The following is an 18,535-nucleotide window of genomic DNA, read 5'->3' as shown; positions in this document are numbered from 1 at the left end:
CAAGTCTGTTCACTCAGTGAACCCAGTCAGACAGAGCAGAGAGAGCAATGGCAGTGGAGTCCCCATGTACCAGCTGTGTCACCACCTCAGGCAATGCCAACTCTCTTTTCCTGGGACTCAGTTTCCTCATCTGGAATATGAGAACCACCTTTGCCATAACACTCAATGTAAGGAAAGGGGTCCTGGGTGAGCTCTCCTGGGAGGAACTATGTTCTAGAGTGGCCCTTGGGCTGGCCATCTCTAAGGATCAAGTTCTCTTCCCAGCCTTTTAGCTCAGACTTTCTCTGAAGGGCCTTTCCAGCCAGCCCTCCACCAGAGGGTTTTGATCACACACAGACCTCCTTCATTCAATGCTCACTGGCTAGTAAGCAGAATCTGGGAAGAAAGGGCCAGGATCTGGTTTCCAGTTCCACTTTTGACATTTACTGCCTGTCTGACCTTAGGGAAGACATTAGGTAAGTCATTCTCACTATAATCTAGTGGTCCTGTTTCCTTAGCTGCAAAATGCCACTAGATTTCATATAGAGGTTGGACAAGATGGTGTCTCAGGTCTTTTCAGACATTCTCTAACCTCTGAGGTTTCTCTGAGCTTGAGATCTAAAAACCTACAGGTGACCTTTACCCCCAAGGCCACCCTACTTCCTAATTTCCCTATTACTGTGGAGGGTACTGTCCAGTCACCCAGGCTCCCAACTCGTTGATCTCTTTCCTCCCTCCATCATAACTATCTCCTGCCAAGCCTGGTAACTTCAACCTTCTCAGCGTCTCTTGAATGTATCCCCTTCCCTCTTCTGAGGAGCCCTGTCCTGATCCAGGTCCTCAGCATCTCACCCTGGCCTATTGCCATAGTCCGCTGATGGGTCTGCCTCGAACTAGGCTCTATTCCGTCGTCCCACCCCTCCCCCACCAGCCGTCAAACTGACCACATCATTCCTGTATTCTACAATTCCAATGGCTCCCCATTACTTCCAGGATCAGATATGAAATGCTCTGTTTGGCTTTGAAAGCTGACCCCTTGCTACCTTTCCAACCTTCTGAGAGTACTGGCAAGGAAGACAGGGAGGGTGGCCTCGGCCATCTCCTGCCTCTGGACAATGCCCTCCCCACCCCACCCCCAGAGCCTGGAACGTTCTGCCTCATCTCCCACTTCCCTGCCTTCCTCTAGGTCCCAGCTACAATGCCCTGTCTCCTGGAACAGAGCCCTCCCCTTGTTGAGTAGCTCCAAGTGATCTATCTGCAGCTTCTTTGTACTTCATTGTTTGCATGTAGTCTCTCCCCCCCCTTTAGACTGTGAGCTCCCCCTTTTCCCTTTCTTTGTATCCCCAGAGCTTGGTACAATGCCTGGCTTAATCAATGTTTTTGACTTGACTTTTTCCGGGGTCTCAGTCTCCCCTTCTGTCAAACAAGGAGTTGGACTCCACAGTCTCTGGGGGCCCTGCTGGCTCCAGATCCAGAAGCTCATATGTTAGAATGGAAGACTTGTTCAGGGTTCCCCCATGAATTAGAAGTTGTGTGGTCTTGGGTTGAGTTTAGTCTGGGATTTGACCTGGCTAAGTTGCTTCCCCTCCCTGGTCCTCAGTTTCCTCTTCTGTAAAAATCCCAGAAGTTGACTTAGAAGAGCTCAGAAGTTCCTTCCAGCACAAATATTCTGGGAATCTAAGAGGCCTCACTTCCAGGGCTCAGTTTGAAGCAGGCAGGAAGGCGGGGAGAGGGGGGGAGGGGGGACACGACTGGGTAAGCTAGCCAAAAACAACCCCAAGAAACCTGCTCCTGAAACACATCCATGATCTCCTCCCAGGCTTGACCTTTCCTTCCTTCATTCCAGGAGATGAAAGCTGAGGCCAGAAGGTAGCCTGGGGCAGAGACAGCAGACCATGGGGGACTCACAGAAAGAGCCTGGAAAAGAGGACATGGGCTGGGGGACACTCTTGCTGCAAAGGAAACTGATTTCAAGAAGGCCAGGCGTCCATCTGCTGGCTCCAGAGGAAGGCTCTCCCTGCCCCCAGCCCAGTTTTCTAGCAGATCTCAACTGCTTCCATCTGCAGAGCTTGTCTTATAGCCCAAGTGGCTCAAAGGGAACCCCAGGGGCTTGGGGGGGGTGATGTGGCTGCCTCAGAGATCAGGTGATAGATCTGAGGTTTAAGTCGGCCTAGGAGTCATAAGGGGGCCACTTCTCTGGTCCAAACCCTTCATTTTACAGAAGAGGAAACTGAGGCCCAGGGAAAGAAAGTAACTCATGCCAAGTCCCACCAAGAGTCAGAAATCTGCATCCATATTCTGGGTCTCCCAAGGTCATACTGGACCACATGCTTTCCAGCTCCCACATTCTCTGGACCCCACCCTCTGAGCCTCAGTTTCCTTATCTGAAAATGAGGGGAGAGATTGGATTAGACACCATCACATTTACTTCCCTTTCCACAGTCACTCACAGCACATGGTTGGTCTTAGGGGTTTTTCTATAGGTTCCCTAGGTGTCATCTACTCTGCCTCTGGTCTCTCATTGAATTTAAACTTCAGTTCAGGGGAGGTTAGGTGGCACATTGGGGGGGGGGGGCTAGGTGGTGCAGTGGATAGAGCACTGGCCCTGGAGTCCAGAGGACTCTTAATGACACTTAATGACCTAGCTGTGTGGCCTTGGGCAGCCCACTTAATCCCATTTGCCTTGCAAAAACCTTAAAAACCCCAGGTCTTTCTTGATCCCCCCAATTCCCCAAATTTCCCTGCATTTATATGCAGATAAACACCCCACCCAGGGAAGTTTCCTGAACTTTTGTCTAGGAATCCCAGCATCCAGTAGGTCCTTAATAAAGGCCGGTGACTCCCTCAAGGTCCCTTCCAGCTGTCCTGAGATAGAATAAGCAAAAGTAACCAAAGCTCTCTGACAAGGTTCTGGCTCCCTGACACTTGGAGTGTGAAGGAGGAGGTGATTTTCTTTCATTCCCTTTTCTAGAAGTGGGAGAGTGCTGAATTGGGAATCAGGAGAGAGCTGGGTTCAAATCCCACCTTGGAAATTTGCTTTCCATGACACCTCACCTTTCACAGCCTCATTGGCCTCATCTGTCAGAAGTTAAGGTAATTGGGGGCAGCTAGGTGGCCCAGTGGATAGAGCATGGTCGCTGGGGTCAGGAGGACCTGAGTTCAAAATCTACCCTGAGGCACTTAATAATGTCCCAGCTGTGTGACCTTGGGCAAGTCACTTAATCACCTTGCCTTGCAAAAAAAAAAGTTCAGCTACTAACAGCACTTGATTTATTGCACCATTTCCTGGAAGCCAAGGAGAAGGGGCTGAGGATGCAGCCCGAAACAAGTAACCCAGCCAGAGCCTGCCCTGGGAGAGCTTCCATTCCACTGAAGGGAAGCGCTACTGAGCCTTGGGAGGAAGCTGGAGGTGCAGGGGGCAGAGGTGAGGAGGAAGTGCCCGGCGGGTCCGAGCGGCCGGCGGCCGCAGGGGCCAGCCTATGCCAAGGTTGGAGGCCAGGAGGTGAGCCTGCTGGCAGGGAACGGAGACTCCCAAAGAAGACAAGGGCAGTCGGGCCCGGGGAGGTGGGCCGGGGCCAGCCGTGCGTGCCAGGGGCTCCGGCTGGCATCTGATGGTGGAGGCCAGAGGGAGCGGCGGGCGCTTCCTGGCCGGGGGGCTGACAAGGTAGGAGCTGTGCTCTGCGTTCCCGTTAGTCTTCGTCTTCATCCTCAGAAAGTGCCAGATGCTTCTCGGAAGGGGGCAGGGGAGAAAAGCGCAGGCATTCCTGCCCGGCCAGCCGCGGCTCGGGCCGAAGCAGGAGCTTTGGGGGAAGGGCGCTGGGCTCCGGTCTGGGCTCGGGAGGGGGCGCGCCGGGAGTTCGCTCCAGCCCGGGGGCGCCGGTTCACCTCGCTCCCGCCTCCTCCCCGCCCCGTCCCCGGGCTCCGGGGGCCCCGCGGCTCGGAAGCGCCCCTCGGGACGGGGCCAGCTCGGGGCCACCTCTGCGGGCACCTCTTCCGGGAAGGCCGCCCTGCCCGAGGTCCGAGCAGCCCCTCCACCTGACCGAGGGGGAAACTGAGGCCCCGGGGAGGGCGTAACGTTGGGGCGCGCCGGGGCCCTCCGAGGGCGGCCCGGGGCACTCCCTGCTGGCTTACCTGGAGGCGGCGTCGGGGTCCTGCCCGGGGCTGGGTCCGGGAGCGCACGCGGCCGGAGGCCTCACCCGCGGGGGCGGGGGCCAGCGGAGCCGCGGCCAAGGCCACGCCGCGGGGCTCCGCTCGCAGCCGGGGAGCGCCCCGCCCACTCCCCCGAGCCGGCCACCAATGAGAGCCCAGCTCGGCCGCGGCCCGCCCCCCTGGAAAGGGCTTCAAAGCGAGGGGGGCGGGGCCCTGCCTCGGGCCTCGGCCAATGGCGGGGCAGCAGCGGATCCCTCGTGTCACCCGCCGCGGGGCGGGGGGGGGGGGGGACTAGGGAGCGCAGGCGGGCGCGCCGGCCGGGCGCCTCCGGCCCACGTTGCGCCGCCGGGCTGCTGCAGGAGCCCCTCTGGATGGCTCCTTACCCTGCAGGACCCTGCCGGCGCGGAGGGCAGATGCGCACTTGCTGGGGTGCGGCGCTTTTCCCTGCCGGGAGCCCCCTCTGCCAAGGCCAGCACCCATCCTCTCGTGCCCCCTCCAAACGCGCCAAGACGCAAGGCGCGAGCGGCATCCCTGCACGGGGAAGCCCCTCTGAGCAAGCAGCCTGCACGAGCGCAAGGGGCGGCGCGGGGCGCCCACTCTCGCCACTGGGCCCGTGGCGGCGCGCCCGAAGGCCACAGCAGGGGATTTGCTGAGGGCATGAGGCACGGGCACCGTGGATCAGGAAGGCCTTCAGTTAGGGGCTGCGACAGTCCCCAGGGGGCAGTTTGGGCCCTCGCGATGAGGACGATGCCTTCTCCTCCGTTGGTAGCCCGGGAGAGTGGCTGGCACGCTGAGACAGAGGGGGCGGGCCGTGCCCACCATCCCGCGGCTGAAGAGGGGGCAGGGGCGAGGCTCGAGCGATCAGGGCCTCCCCGGCTCTGGCACCAGCCCCCCCCCCCCCCCCCCCGCCGGCACCGGGCTCGCACCGAGTCACAGGGCTAGCTCACAGGATGGCTCTGGGCTGCTCTCTGAACCCAGGAGCAGACTGGAGAAGGGCCGAGGCCCTCTGCGTGGCTCCAGGCCCCACGGACCCCACCCCAACCCGCTTCCAGCCCAGTACCATCCTCACCAACAAAGGGAACCAACCAAACCCTCGGGCACAGATTACAGACAGCTGCCAGTTTAGGGGAACTGTCTGGCACAGCGGGCAGGACACTGGAAAGGACTGGGCAACAGCGAGGGAAGCAGGTGATGTTGGCCATCACCAGCCCATCCTTCCCTGGAGATCTGGAAGGTTGAGAAAGCCCCTCCACCTGCTGGGCCGCCAGCCGAGGGCCAGGCCCATCTGGAAACCTGGTGAGAATTAGTCACCCCAACGTGGAGGTGGAACGAAGAAAGATTTAGCATTCACTGGGCAAAACAAGCTAGTTCCTGCGGGCGCTACGCTGCAGCTGGAGATAGCCGCCCCACACAAAAACCTTGTCCGGGAAACCCGAAATCAGAGAATTCCAACGGATGGGCACCCTAGAGGTCACGGAAATCCAACTCTCCCCCCAAAATCCAACTGTCTCATTTAGCAGTTGAGGAGCACAGAGACCAGCTGGAAAGCTGCATGAGAGGCAGAATTAGAACTCCGGGCTTGACCCAACATCAAGTCTGCCTGTATCTGCTCATTTCACATCTACTTATGCCACCGTCAAGGGCCTGAATGAGAAAGACACCCAATCAGCAGGCTCAAATTCCCCTTCCCCTGGCCCCTCCCTGAGCCCCCAGAAACCCGTGACTCCAGAGGTGCTCTTGGAGTCCAAAATGCCAGTTCAAATCATGCCTCTGACCATGAGTAATTCCCCTTCCCTTTCTGGACCACGGTTTCTTCCTCCATAAGGATGTGGACTACATGATCTTGGAGGTCCCTTCTCATTCTACACCTTGGATCCTGTACAGTGCCAACCCCATGTTGGTACAGGGGCCTCATTGCCGCCAGCTTCCACTGGCCATCCTAGCCGTGCCAGATGATAATCTTCTGCATATGCAGATCCGATGATATCACTGCCCTACCATTGGGTACCCCAGGCAAGATTTGGAAATTGTAGCCCTTGTGGGTTACTGCTCACCAGTCTTCACTGAAACATATACAATTTGAACATCCCAAAATAAATATCTGCAGGCCATGGAAAGTGGAATTTTGGGTATTAAAAAATGTGTACATTCAAGTTTTTAAAAGAAATATGAAAAGGCATCCCTACTTACATAGATTACACACACACACACATACACACAAACACACACACACACACACACACACACACACACACACACACACACACACAATCTCTTAGGCTGCAGCCAGCTGCCTACTTGCCACCGACCTCTAGTCCTCCTGCCTTTGCTTCCCTCAACACTGTTTCTGTTATGTCCCTCCATGTCTAAAACCATCAATACTTCTCTGCTACTTAAAGGATGAAGTCTAAACGTCTCCTGCCATTCAAGGCCTCCACCATCTGGCTCAATATACCTTCCCAGACTAATCTTATACTACTCCCCTCCAAAGAACTCCAGGCTTCAACCTAACTGAACCCTTCCTCATTCCCCATCCCCCAAACCAATCACTTGATTGTGCCCCCCACTGCCTGGAATCCTCTCTCTTCCTCCCCCATCTCTGCCAAATGAAATTCTCCAAGAAGTCTTCCTCAATTCTCTCAGCTGGTAGTGATCCCCCTGGTTTTGTGCATTTCCACAGGCCTGTGTCTGTCATCCTGTTCTAGGAACTGCCACATTTTGCTTCTGTTCTTGGTTGATCTTTTCTATCACGATAGAAGTTTGATGAGAACAAGGAGTCTCCCTATTTCATTCATCTCTGTATCAGAAGTACCCAGGAGAGGAGCCTGAAAACACAGATGGCACTCAATAAATGTTGGAGAGAGGGGTATGAATAATAACTGACATTTTAGAGAATACTTTAGGGTTTGCAAAGGACATGTTATCTCATTCAATGCTAGCATTTATATTCTGATGTTATCTACATGTCTCTCATCTGTCCCTGCCCCTTTGCCAGGTCCAAACCAGAGCAAGAGACCTGCCTCCCCCTCCCCTGCACCCTACTTTCCCATCCAGGGAGCTCCATCCTGGCTAATGATTACAGGCTTAGGAAATCAACCCTGCCATCTAAAACCAGACACAGGTCCCTGCCCCTCATCACCAGGACACCTGGCCTGCCAGCAAGATCCCCACCAAGGACTCACCTCACCCCAGCCCCCACCTGGTCTTCCACCTTTTACTCAGGGAATGATAATCCAATCAACTCTGATTGAGGCCTGGGACCCAGCTGCCAGAGGTCCCCAGGAAGGGGGTGATTATCAACTGTCCCCTGGCTAAAACACTCTCTCCCCCTCTTCCTTTTCCTCCTTGCCTTCTTTCTCTTACTTCTCCCAGAATCCCTGGGAATCAGAGTCCCAGGCAGCCTAAGCAAAATCTCACTTTCCTTGCTACAACTGCCCACTCTCTCTCATACCCATCTATGTCAGCCCAACCTACCTCCCCCACCCATGGTTCCATCCTGCCGTTTCCCTTACTTCTACCGCTGCTAACAAACCGTCCTTTGAGAATTAGAACTCCATTCAATAATAACACCTATCATTTATATAGCTTCTCTCCCACCCCCTAACATATCGGACCAGGGGGAATCCTCCTGACTTTTGGTCTCCCACCTTCATTTCCAGTCCCTCTTTCAAAAATCAGCAATCTCCCCCTTTTTAAAGTTTACCTCATGGTTCTTCAACCCTCTGTCCAGATCCTAGGGAGCTATTCACTACCAGCCTCCAACTCACTCCCCCTTTTTTCTCAAAGCATTCAGAACCAGCCTCAGTCCTCTTAACATTAGACCCTAAATCCTTAAAGCCTGCATTTGATGGCCCCTCAAATACCCTGGTCTCCAAGTCCACTGACCTCCTCAGTAGCCATGATATTCCCACTCCACCCCAAACACAGAGAGATGACCCATACCCTTGCTCTATGATGCAGAACTCTGACATTCCTCTATCTGACCACAACCTCCAATCAATTTTTCCATCTTTCTCTCTGCTTTATGATCTCCTATGACGCAGTTGAGTAGTATAGGAGACAGCATGGTTGGGCAGAGAGTCAGGAAGATCTGAGTTCTAATCCATCAGAAATTATTAACTGGGTGATCCTGGTTATACCTCAGTTTCCCCAATAGCAAAATGGAGATCATAAGAGCATCAACTTAGTAGTCCTTAGGAAGAGCAATTGAAATATCTGTCAAGTTCTTGCCATATACTAGACACTTAATAAATATGTATTCCCCTCCCTTTTCTCCAAACCAAACCAATTGTTTCCCCATTGCAACCTCCCATCCTTCCACTCTTTCCTGCTTTCCGAGGCTAACAGCAACTATGCTTTGGTCTAACTTTTCCTCTTTAACCAGTTCAAATCCCTTGTTTATTTATCCCTTGTCTTCTATCACTTAATTCCTTTTCAAACCCCAGCCCTGGATAACCCCCATCATCTGCCTTATCCACCCCTATTCCTGAGCCGCCAAATTCCACTGAAAGAAAGTTCCACAACTGTTGTTTATGTTCACTGCAAATTTGTCCTATCTGATCTCATCAGAGCCATTCTGGGACAGTAACATCCTTTTCCTCTCCCTAAGCAAGATTTGAAACTAAGTCCTCCTAAGTCAAGTTCCCTCACTAGGTTCCAGTGCCACCATTTAACTGCAAAAGTCACCAATGGCCTCTTTATTAAGAAATGCAATGACCTTTCTTCAGTCCTCCTCCTCCCTGAGATCTGCAGCTTTTGTCACAAAGGATCATCCTCTCCTCCTTGGTTTTCTGAGTCACTTCTCACCCCTAGTTCTCTTCCTCGATATTTATCTGAATGCTCAGTTTCCACCACTTTGACTGGATGATGCTAAACCCCGTAGATTTCACCTTTGCAAACTTTCCTGAATATGCCCCCTTCTGGGGGGGGGGGAGTGAGATTAGGGGGAAAATTGTAAAATTCAAAATAAATAAATCAATTTTTTAAAAATACCTCCTTCTCTCCTCGAATACTGCCACCACCCTGTTGTGGGAGGACCTCATAACCTCCTGCCTGAATGATTACAATAGCTGCTAGTAGATCAGCCTGCCACAAGGCTCTCCCCATGCCAGTCCACCGACCCCCCCCACACACACACACACACTAACACACTAAGCTGTCAAGTTGATCTTCCTAAAGACTACAAGTCTGGCCATGCCATCCTCCTATTCAATCAATTTCAGTGGTTCTCAACCATCTCCAGGATCAAATATAAAATCTACCTTTCCAGTCTTCTTATAGACCTTCACCCTCACTCCTGAGTATTCTGAGATACAGTGACACTGACCTCTTTGCTCTTTCTCACACAAAACACTATATCCTAAGACTCAGCATTTTCACTGGCTATCTCTCATGCCTGGAACTCTTTCCCTCTTCTCCTTCTCCTGACTTCCCTCAAGTTCCAGATAAATCCCATCTTTTCCAGGATCCCCATCAATCCCCACCTCAATTTTAGTAGTGTCTTCCCTCTGTTGATTATTTCTAATTTGGACAGTATGTATATTAGTTCTACAGAGTTATTTACCCGTTGTCTTCCCTGTGAGACTGAGGGGCTTGAGAATAAAGACTATCTCTTGCCTTTCTTTGTATCTCTAGCACATAGCACATAAATGTTTACTGAGTGACTGACTCATCATTTCATGTGAGTGTCTCCTAAGGATCAGTCCAGCACCCTTTTAATCTCTCTCTATATAAGGAGATGACTTGGTGATCTCATCAGCTCCCAAGGAATCAACTACTATCTCTAAAGCTGATGATTTCCAGATCTACATATATAGTCCTCACATCTCTCCCAAGCTCACAATTCAAATCACCCACTCCTAGATGGACATTTCCACCTGCATGTCCCTTCGGCACCTCCATCTCATCACCTCTGAAAGAGAATTTATGATCACCTAGACCCCTCCTTCACTCCCTAAATCTGTCAAGGGCACCAGTCACCCAGGTTCACAAACTCGGTACCACCTTCACCCTCACCCCTTCTCATCCAATTTGTCTCCACTTCCAGGGACACCATCCTTCCTCATCTGGATTATGGCAAGAGCCTCTTCAAAGCTCTCTCCCCTCCCCCACCAAGCTTCCAAAAGCACCAGGCTTCCCCTGCCCCTCCACCCCACAAGAAGCCTCAGTGACTTTGCATTGCCTTTAGGATCTAATACAAACTGCTCTGTTTAGAATTGAAAGCCCTTCTTAGTCTGGCTCCATGCTACCTTTCCAGACATATTTCACATTACTCCCTCTCACAATTCTACATTCCAGCCAAACTGGCTTGCTGACTGCTCCCTGTGAGTGATATTCCATCTTCTGCCGCTATGGCTGGCACAGTCCCCCAAGCCTGGAATGCACTCCCTCCTCATCTCCACCTCTAAGAATCCCTCCTTTCTTCCAAGGCTCAGCTCCAATGGGCCTCCTCTGAGACAGGGGTCTTTTCTGATTCTCCCTGTTAGTTTTCTTCCTCCAGGAAGTTACTTTCTACTTCCTTTGTGTCTGAGTTCCTGTTCCTCTGAGTTCCTTGAAACAGAATATAAGCTACTTGAGAGAAGGAATGATTTCATTTTTCTCTAGGTATCCCCAGCATCAAGTACTGGGTCTGGCTGGTGCACAGAAGCTGGAAAGAAGACAAACTATGGATTCAGAAGACTTGCGTTCTTACTTCTCACCCCTGATGTTTGCTAGCTGTGTGGCTTTGGATAAATCACCTACCCCCTCAGAAACTTTGTTTGCTCATCTGCTGAATGAGGAGACAGAAAGAAGATCTCTAAATTATCCTCCTACTCCTAATCCTCTTGTTCCCAGAAAGTCACTTGCATTTTCTCTCCCTTCCAGTCCCTTCTTCAGACTACTACCAGGATAAGCTCGGTGCTGTCCAGATGCCCTCATGTTATTTCCTCTGCTCGAAAATCTTCAGTGCCTCTCGCTGGCCTGCTGAGTAAAATTCAGACTTGATCGCCTGGCCTCCAAGGCTCTCCACAACCTGTCACCACCCTATCTTTCCAATCTTGTCTCCCATGACTCCCCTCAACATATTCTACACTTCAGTCAAACTCTGTTTCTCTGTGTTCCCTAAGTCTGAGATAGCTTGTCCAGTCTATTCCCTTACCATCAATATCTAATTCTCATGTCCTCTCCTCCAGAAAACTGGTCCTGATTCCCATCCCTGGTTGGTAATGACCTTTCCCCTGTGATCTGAAACAGAAGCGCACGTGTAATCCTTATCATATAAATTGCTTATGTCCTAGATACAGACCTGAAAGAGTCCCCTGAGACCATCTAGTCCAACACCAGGATTTTGTGGAAGAAGAAACTGAGACCCAGGGACATGCACAAGTTCCCTAAGGTCACTGAGACGCCAAGTGCCACAGATAGCATTTGAACCCTCGTCTTCTAAGTGGTTTGGGGACCCTGGACCCTTCCCTTCGTCAGTGTAGGGTGAAGCCTATAGACCCCACCCTTCTCAAAATCACATTTTAAAATAATTGAAGGAAATGCTCGATTTCAGTTAGAGGTAAAGCAAAACAAGGTCATTTTTCCCCCATCCAAGTTCCCAGAGCCCCTGACATTCATCCAGGGCCCCAGAGCCTTGCACTGGATCATCTTTGCTTGGATTGATCTCCCTCCTAGACCAGAAGTTCCATGAGGACAGCGATACTCTCTTCTCACAGCTTTCAGTCCCCTCAAGGCCTAGCTCAGACAGAGCTCTGGAGACAACAGGTTTTTAATCCCACTCATCTTCACCTCCTGTCTGGCTCCCAATCCCCTAGCATTCCCTGCCTCTGCTCCCACCCCCACCCCTCCCACCTTGAGAAATAGCAGCAACAACTGCTCTTCGACCCCACCCCCCCCCCCAGTTCCCTTCCCTGATGCCAGGACTGGAGTTGGCATCCACAAGGGCTCTGCGTAAGCTGACACTCTGCAAGTGAGACAGTGTGGACCCCTCTGGGGGCTGGCCAGGGATGAAGTGGGAAAAAGAAACAGCTGGAAAAGTTGATTCATTTTCCTCTTCTTTCTGCCCAGGCCCCCCTTCCACCTGGCTCTTCCTTTTTCTCTCCTTAGTTCCTAGATCCCCTCCCACTTCCCAGAGGTGTGGAGAGACAGAGACAGAGACACAGAGAGTGAAACAGAAAGAGTGAGAAAGGCAGAGAGACAGAGTGAAACACAGAACATTGGATTGGGGATCAAGGCTGATGGTTTGGAATGCTGGTACTACTACTGCTTATTAGCTCCATGGTCTTGGTCTAAGTCATTTCCTCCTGAAAAGCAGCCTGGTACATTGGGTAGGGTCTAGTGCCAGGAGCCCGAAAGACCTGGCTTCAAATCCTGCCTCCATGCACAAATCATGAAAACTCTGTTCCTCAGTTGACTCATCTGTAAAGTGTAAGGGGGGTTAAACTCAAGTTTCTTGCAGCTCTAAATCCACGATCCAGTGATCCTTCTCAGGGCCTCAGGCTCCCCATCCGAACTCTGAGAGGGATTTGATTAAATGATTTTTAGGTCTCTCCCAGCTCTGTCTTTATTCTGGGATTGCAGCAGTGGAGTAGGGATGGTTGGGACAGCCATCCTTACATCCTGAAGTAATTGGCCAAGCAATCAGCTTGAAGCCTGAATGCCCAGGTCCCTCATCTACTAGCTGTGTTATGGGCACTTAGAAAGCCTCTTTTAGACTCAGTGGTAACCAGACTTCTCAGGATTGTTTTGTTGTTCACTTGTTTCAGTCATTTCCAACTCTTCCAGAAGCCCATTTGGAATTTTCTTGGTAAAGATATTGAAGTGGTTTGCCATTTCCAGCTCATTTTACCGATGAGGAAACTAAAGCAAAGGGTAAAGTGAATTGCCCAGGGTCATACCACCAGTAAGTATCAGGCCAGAATTAAACTCCCGAACATGAATGAGTTCTCCTGACTCCAGACTCAGAGCTCTATCCACTGCAACCCTACCCAGAAACCTGAGAATTGTGGCAAACATTAAATGTCATATGCAACTTAAAAGGGAACCGTTACTATTATGTTCATGATTCTGAATATGAGGTCTGATGAGGATCTGGGTTGAGCTAGAGGTTCCTCACTGAGGTTTAAAAAAATAGAACCAAGACTCCTTTGGGCCACCTTCTATGAGCAAGAAGGTACTGCCAGATCCCTAGGCTTGCAATTCAAGAAACCTGGGTTCAGCTGCTGATCAACTGTGAAACCTTGCGTGTGTCCCTCCCTCTCTGGGCCTCATCTACCTCTTCTCACAACCCAAAAGGCTGGACTACATGGCCACTGTTTTCCATTCATGTTTAATGTTCTGTGATTCTCAATGGAGAGTGAGCGCGGAGAGTGCATCTGGGATGCTGGGGAGGGGAAGAGGAGTTCCGTATAGGGGCAGTATGGAACAGTGGAAAGGGGATTACTGGTTCTGGGAGACCCGAGTTCAAATTCTGTCTCTGATGCTTAGCATTCCTGTGAACCTGAGCAAGTTCCTTCCCTTCCCTGGGCCTGGGTTTTCACCTCCATCAAATGGTGTCTCCTAGATCACCTCAATCAGGTGTGTCCGACCTGAGGCCCTCTGGCCACACGGGGCCCTCAAAGCCCATTCATGCATGCAGTGTGGTTACATCTTTTCATTGTACTCACTGGTAACAGGAGTTACATTGTGGGCATGAGCAAATAGGAAATTTTCTACGTGGCTCTTGACAAGTTTTTTTCCTGGGCGATGCGGCCCGGAAGAGCTAAGAAGTTGGATATCCATGGACTAGATGGTCTGCCAGGTCTCCTTCAATTTTAGACCTAGGATCCTATGAGTGACCTTGGACAAGTCCCTTCCCTTCCCTGGGCTTCAGTTTCCTCCTCTGTCAAATGAGAGGGAAAGACTATATGGTCTGGGAAGTTCCTTCCAGCTCAAGAGCTAGAATTCTAAACTCTAGGCAGGCTGCATGGTCAGGAAAGCATCAGAGAATTCCAGGAGAGATTAAAATGTGAGTCTTGTCTGTGCCATTTCCTCCATCTGTGATAGTGGGTAACCTCCATGAACTTCACTTTCCTTCTCTGTTAAAATGGGTGTACTCATGTTTGCGATGCCCGTCTGGGGCCGTGGTCTCTTTTGGGATAGTGTCTGCAAAAGGCAGAAGGACAGCCATGTGAGGGTTCTTAATAGATCAGAAAGTCAGAGATCTGGAGACCTCTGCATCCAGCAAGCCCAACCTCCTCCGTTTTCAAAGGAGGAAACTGAGGCCCTGGAAAGGGAAGGGATTTACTTAAAGTTACAGAGGTGGCAGATAGTTGAAGTCAAATCCAGTCTTCTACCCACTGCTGAGGAGAATACTTAATAAATTCCACATGGTGCTACCATTGTGAGTGTGAGTGCTCATGGGATTGCCCCATCCTGGGCATTCAGGCATGGAAAATGAGAAGGGGAATATTTGATATTGGGGAATGATAATATGCCCTACCTCAGGATATTAAAGACTGAGAGACAATATCACGAAACCCTTCAGAACTCATCAAGCTTCACATAAATGTTCATGAAAGGCAAGTTGGCATTATTTTGCTTTCTACAGCTCTGATGGTTTAGGCTGCAAATGCCCTATGCCCTCTCACACTCCATGTTCTAAGGTTCCTTCCAGCTGATGGTCTAGGTCTTAGGGTCACTTCTGACTCTAACAGACCATGCTTCAGGGTCCCTCCCAGCAATCCTCACAGTGTCTGGCAAACAGTAGAAGCTTAATAAAAGCTTGTGGACTTACAGGTTGAATAACTATTTGAAGAACTTTCACATTCTATGTTCTAAGGTCCCTCCCAACTCTAACAATCTGAATGAAAAGGAAAGGGTGCAGAGGGCACCATCCTGCCAACTCAAGGAGGAGGAGGAGGAGGAGAAGTTAGAACCCACTACTTAACCCTGGATGAAAGCCTCAGAACCTGTACAGAATCTCTCCTCACTCTGCTCATGCCTGTGGTTGTCGAGGAGCGGTGGGTGAAAGCCACTGTACCAGAGCAGTCCCCCAAGACAGGTCTGTCTGGGCAATTAGGCCATAGACAAATGTGAATGCATGTGTCCCCCATTCAGGGCACCGACAACCCTGGGAGACAGAAAGAAGAGTGAGGGTCAGGGTCACAGCAGGGACTACTTCCAAGAGAAAGCGGTGGCAATAATAGAATGACAGGGCTGAGAGGGGCCTTAGAACAGAGACTGCTGAGATCCAGAAGGATCATTAGAACAGAGAACAGCAGAGGGAACTTTCCAACGAGAGCAGAGCTGAAACCTCAGCACAGTCAATCTAAGAAAATCAGAACTCAGAGAACTTTGAGACTATCCATTTGAGAATATCCATTCTGCCCCTCTTACCCCTCACAGAGAAGTAACTGGACCAAGGTCAGGAGACAGATAACAACAGCAAAGTAGGGCCTTGTACCCAGGCCTTGGGACCCAGCCCACAAATGACTAGAATATAAATTGTATCATGATAAATGCAATAAAAGAGATGCCCAATCTCATGTGAGTTTATTTCCAAGGGGAAGGATCCGAGATGGATTTGGGGAAGAGATGGAATTTTGAACTGTGTCTTGCAAAAGGAGAAGAGTGCCAGGGTGGAGATCACTTCAGGTAGAAGGAAGGGTACGAGCAAAAGTCAAACCGTGGGAGAAGGGGGGCTTGGCATCTATGTGGATCAGGGGAAGTAAACAGTCCAGTGTGGTTGGAGAGCAGTAATTTCATGGGGGGGAGAGATGAGGATGCAAAGGAAAATTGAGGCCCGGAGGTAAGGGCCGACCTCCACAATTGAGTGACTTTAGGCAGATTAATCCAGGTAATCTGTCCAGAACCGAGTGGGGAGGAGAGTCTGAGAGTGTTGAATGAAGGCTATTAGGAGACCATTACTACCCCCCAAGGGGGAGGTGAGAAGCCTTGGTAATAGGGTGGTAGTGGCCGGAACCAAGAGGAGGGGCTAGAATTCAGGACACCTGGGAACAGGCTAGGGGGGAAGGGGGGGAAGGGAAAAAGGAAAGGGAAGGGGGAGGGGAAAGGAGGAGCCTAAGGTGACTCTCTGGATTCCAATCTCCAAGCTCCGAAGACAGAGAAGGCAAGAGGCGGGGCAGCCTCCGGGCAAAGATACCCGATTAGAGATCAATTCCCAACGATAATAATGACAGCTTGGAGGTCACAATAGCAGTTTATAAAGCGGCAGAGAGAGCAGTGGGCAGAGAGCTGGCTGAGGAACCCAGTTCGAGTCCACCCTTGGCCACAGCGAGGCTAAGGGACCCTGGGTTTAACTGAACCTCCCACTGCCTCCAGCGGCTATCTAAAAAGAAAACAAAACGAAACAAAAAACGAAAAGTAGGTGGGGATGGGCTTCAGAAGAGGGAATTTCCTCACCTAAGAAATCACAGCCCCAGCGCCCCCCTCCCAAAAAAAGCAGGGAATGTCGATTTTTCCATTGATTTTCAGGACAGGATGCCCTATGGTAGAGTGGAGGGCATTAAACCATGTGACCTTGGGCAGGTCCTTTCCTCTCTTTGAGTCCTCAGTTGGAGGCACAAAACTGGTTGGAGGAAAAGGAAGTGTTCCCCCTTGGTTCTAGCTCCAGGAGCTATGTGTGACTCTGAGCAAGCCTCAGTTTCCTCCTCTGCAAAAATGAGGAGGCAGTCTTGGAAGTCATTCCCAGCTCTCAGTCTGTGCTTTTACTAGCACTTGAATTTATCTGGCTGTCCTATGGGGTGAGTGACCGCGTTTCTCCTGGCTGGTATTTCCATGGCTTGACAGGGACCATGGCACCTAGACAAGGGGTACGGTGGGAAGGCACCAGGGCGCAGGGTGGGGCAGGGAAGGAAGCGCACCCTGCCACGTCCCACAAAGTCTAGCCTGACCTCACGTCTCCAGACTCAGCCTCAATGTGGACTAGATGGAGGCCCAGGAGGCCCAGGAGGCCAGAGGAGGATGCCCTTTTGGTCTTCACACCCAGTTGCCAGGGGCCTGACCCTGTCCAGCCATCAAAGGTCTCCCGGGCACATTCAGTGACTGGAGGAGTTTGGGAGGGCAGTTCCTATGCCCCAGACTTGGCCAGGATGGGGTAAATATCAGACCCACCCCCACCCCCGGAGGTGCATGGCAATTTTCCCCACGCTGAGCACCATACAGTCTGGAAGCCTGAGGCTTGGATTTCCTTTCTAGAAGACTGAGGAGGCCAAAGCAAGGTTCATCTGGGAATTCGGATCCCTGGGATCCATAGACTCCCAGGATGGGAGGGGGGGGGGGGCAGAAAGGACCTGAGAAAATAGAATATTCGAACCAGAAGGGCCTTCAAGTAGTCAGGCCTCCACCCTCCTTGGAGAGTGGAGGAAACTAAGGGTCACTGGGCCGGGGTCCCCCAGAAGAAGCCCGATCTGGGCCTAGCAGGGACCTCGGAGGCCATCTGGTTCAGTCCCCTCCTTTAGCAGAGGAAGAAAGTGCAGCTCGGCCAGGGCAAGGGACTTGTCCAGGGCTGCACAGTGTCCGAGGTCAAACCGGACCCCAGGTGGGCCCCGAAACGGACGCCGCCCCCCACCATTGCTTTGGCCTTAGCGGCTCCTTCCAGTTCAGGCAGCCATCCCGAGCGGTTTCCAAAGGTTCCGGGGCCTTAGGGGTGGGGTGGGGGAGAGATCCTGCCCTCAGGGAGCTTCCAGTCCCTAGACACACCCATAAAAAGATAAGCAAGCTGCTCTGCTAAGCGCCCAGGGTCCCTCCCGGGACGCAGAACGAGCATGCCCAGATGCCTCCAGATGCCTCTCGCCCCCACCCCACCAATTTCCCCTCCCCCTAGGCCCCGGGGTCTGGGAGTCCCAGGGCAACACTCCCAATCCGATTCCGATTTCCTCTTTCCGCTCTCCGAGCGGCCCGGAGAGCGCAGGGGTCGGAGAGGCTGGGGGGTCCCCCGAGAGCCGCCCGGGCCGAGGGGCTCCGGGGAGCCGGAGAGACGCGGGGTCCCAAGGATGGGGAGCGGGGGCCGGGGGCGGCGGCCGAGGACGGGGAGCTGGGGCGCTAGGGACAAAGGCGGACAGGGGCAGGGAGCCGATGCGCAGGGCGGCGCGCGGGGGGCGGCCGAACGGGCGGCCGCCGCTCACCTGGCTTCCAGCGCGCCGGCTTCCTCGGCGGCCCCTTGGCGCGCCAGAGGGTCCACGTACTGGGCTTGGGAAGGCGCAGGGGCGGCCCGGCCCCGGCCCCCGGGCCCCGGCCCCGAGGCTGCTCCATGTGCGGCCGCCGCCCCGCCCCGAGCCGGAGCCGAGACCCGGCGCAGAGACCCGGCGCGAGCAGGACGTGGAGCGGGATGGCAGGGGGAGGGCCCCGACGGCCGGACGGGACGGGCTGCACCGCCCCGGCTGCTAGGGACCCCGGAGCACCGCCTCCTTCCCCGGCCCGG

The 18,535-nt window shown here is 52.5% G+C and overlaps 1 protein-coding gene across 3 annotated transcripts in view; it reads right to left on the bottom strand.

The window, feature by feature from the left end:
• The window catches only part of STARD8 (StAR related lipid transfer domain containing 8), an 82,621-nt gene extending 64,295 nt beyond the window's left edge, over positions 1-18,326 (bottom strand). The window contains exon 1 of one of the 3 annotated variants that reach the window (XM_074200841.1): positions 18,240-18,326. The gene's annotated coding sequence lies outside the window, so the exon portion shown is untranslated. Of the gene's footprint in view, positions 1-4,110; positions 4,153-18,239 lie in introns of those variants that run through there. The other 2 variants (XM_074200844.1, XM_074200843.1) reach the window with 2 other exon arrangements.
• Positions 18,327-18,535: the final 209 nt, after the last annotated feature.

This window comes from Macrotis lagotis, chromosome X, assembly GCF_037893015.1.
Source record: "Macrotis lagotis isolate mMagLag1 chromosome X, bilby.v1.9.chrom.fasta, whole genome shotgun sequence".
Taxonomy (NCBI): Eukaryota; Metazoa; Chordata; class Mammalia; order Peramelemorphia; family Peramelidae; genus Macrotis; species Macrotis lagotis.
The sequence above is the reverse complement of the archived record's forward strand: the minus strand, read 5'-3'. Positions and strand labels throughout refer to the sequence as shown.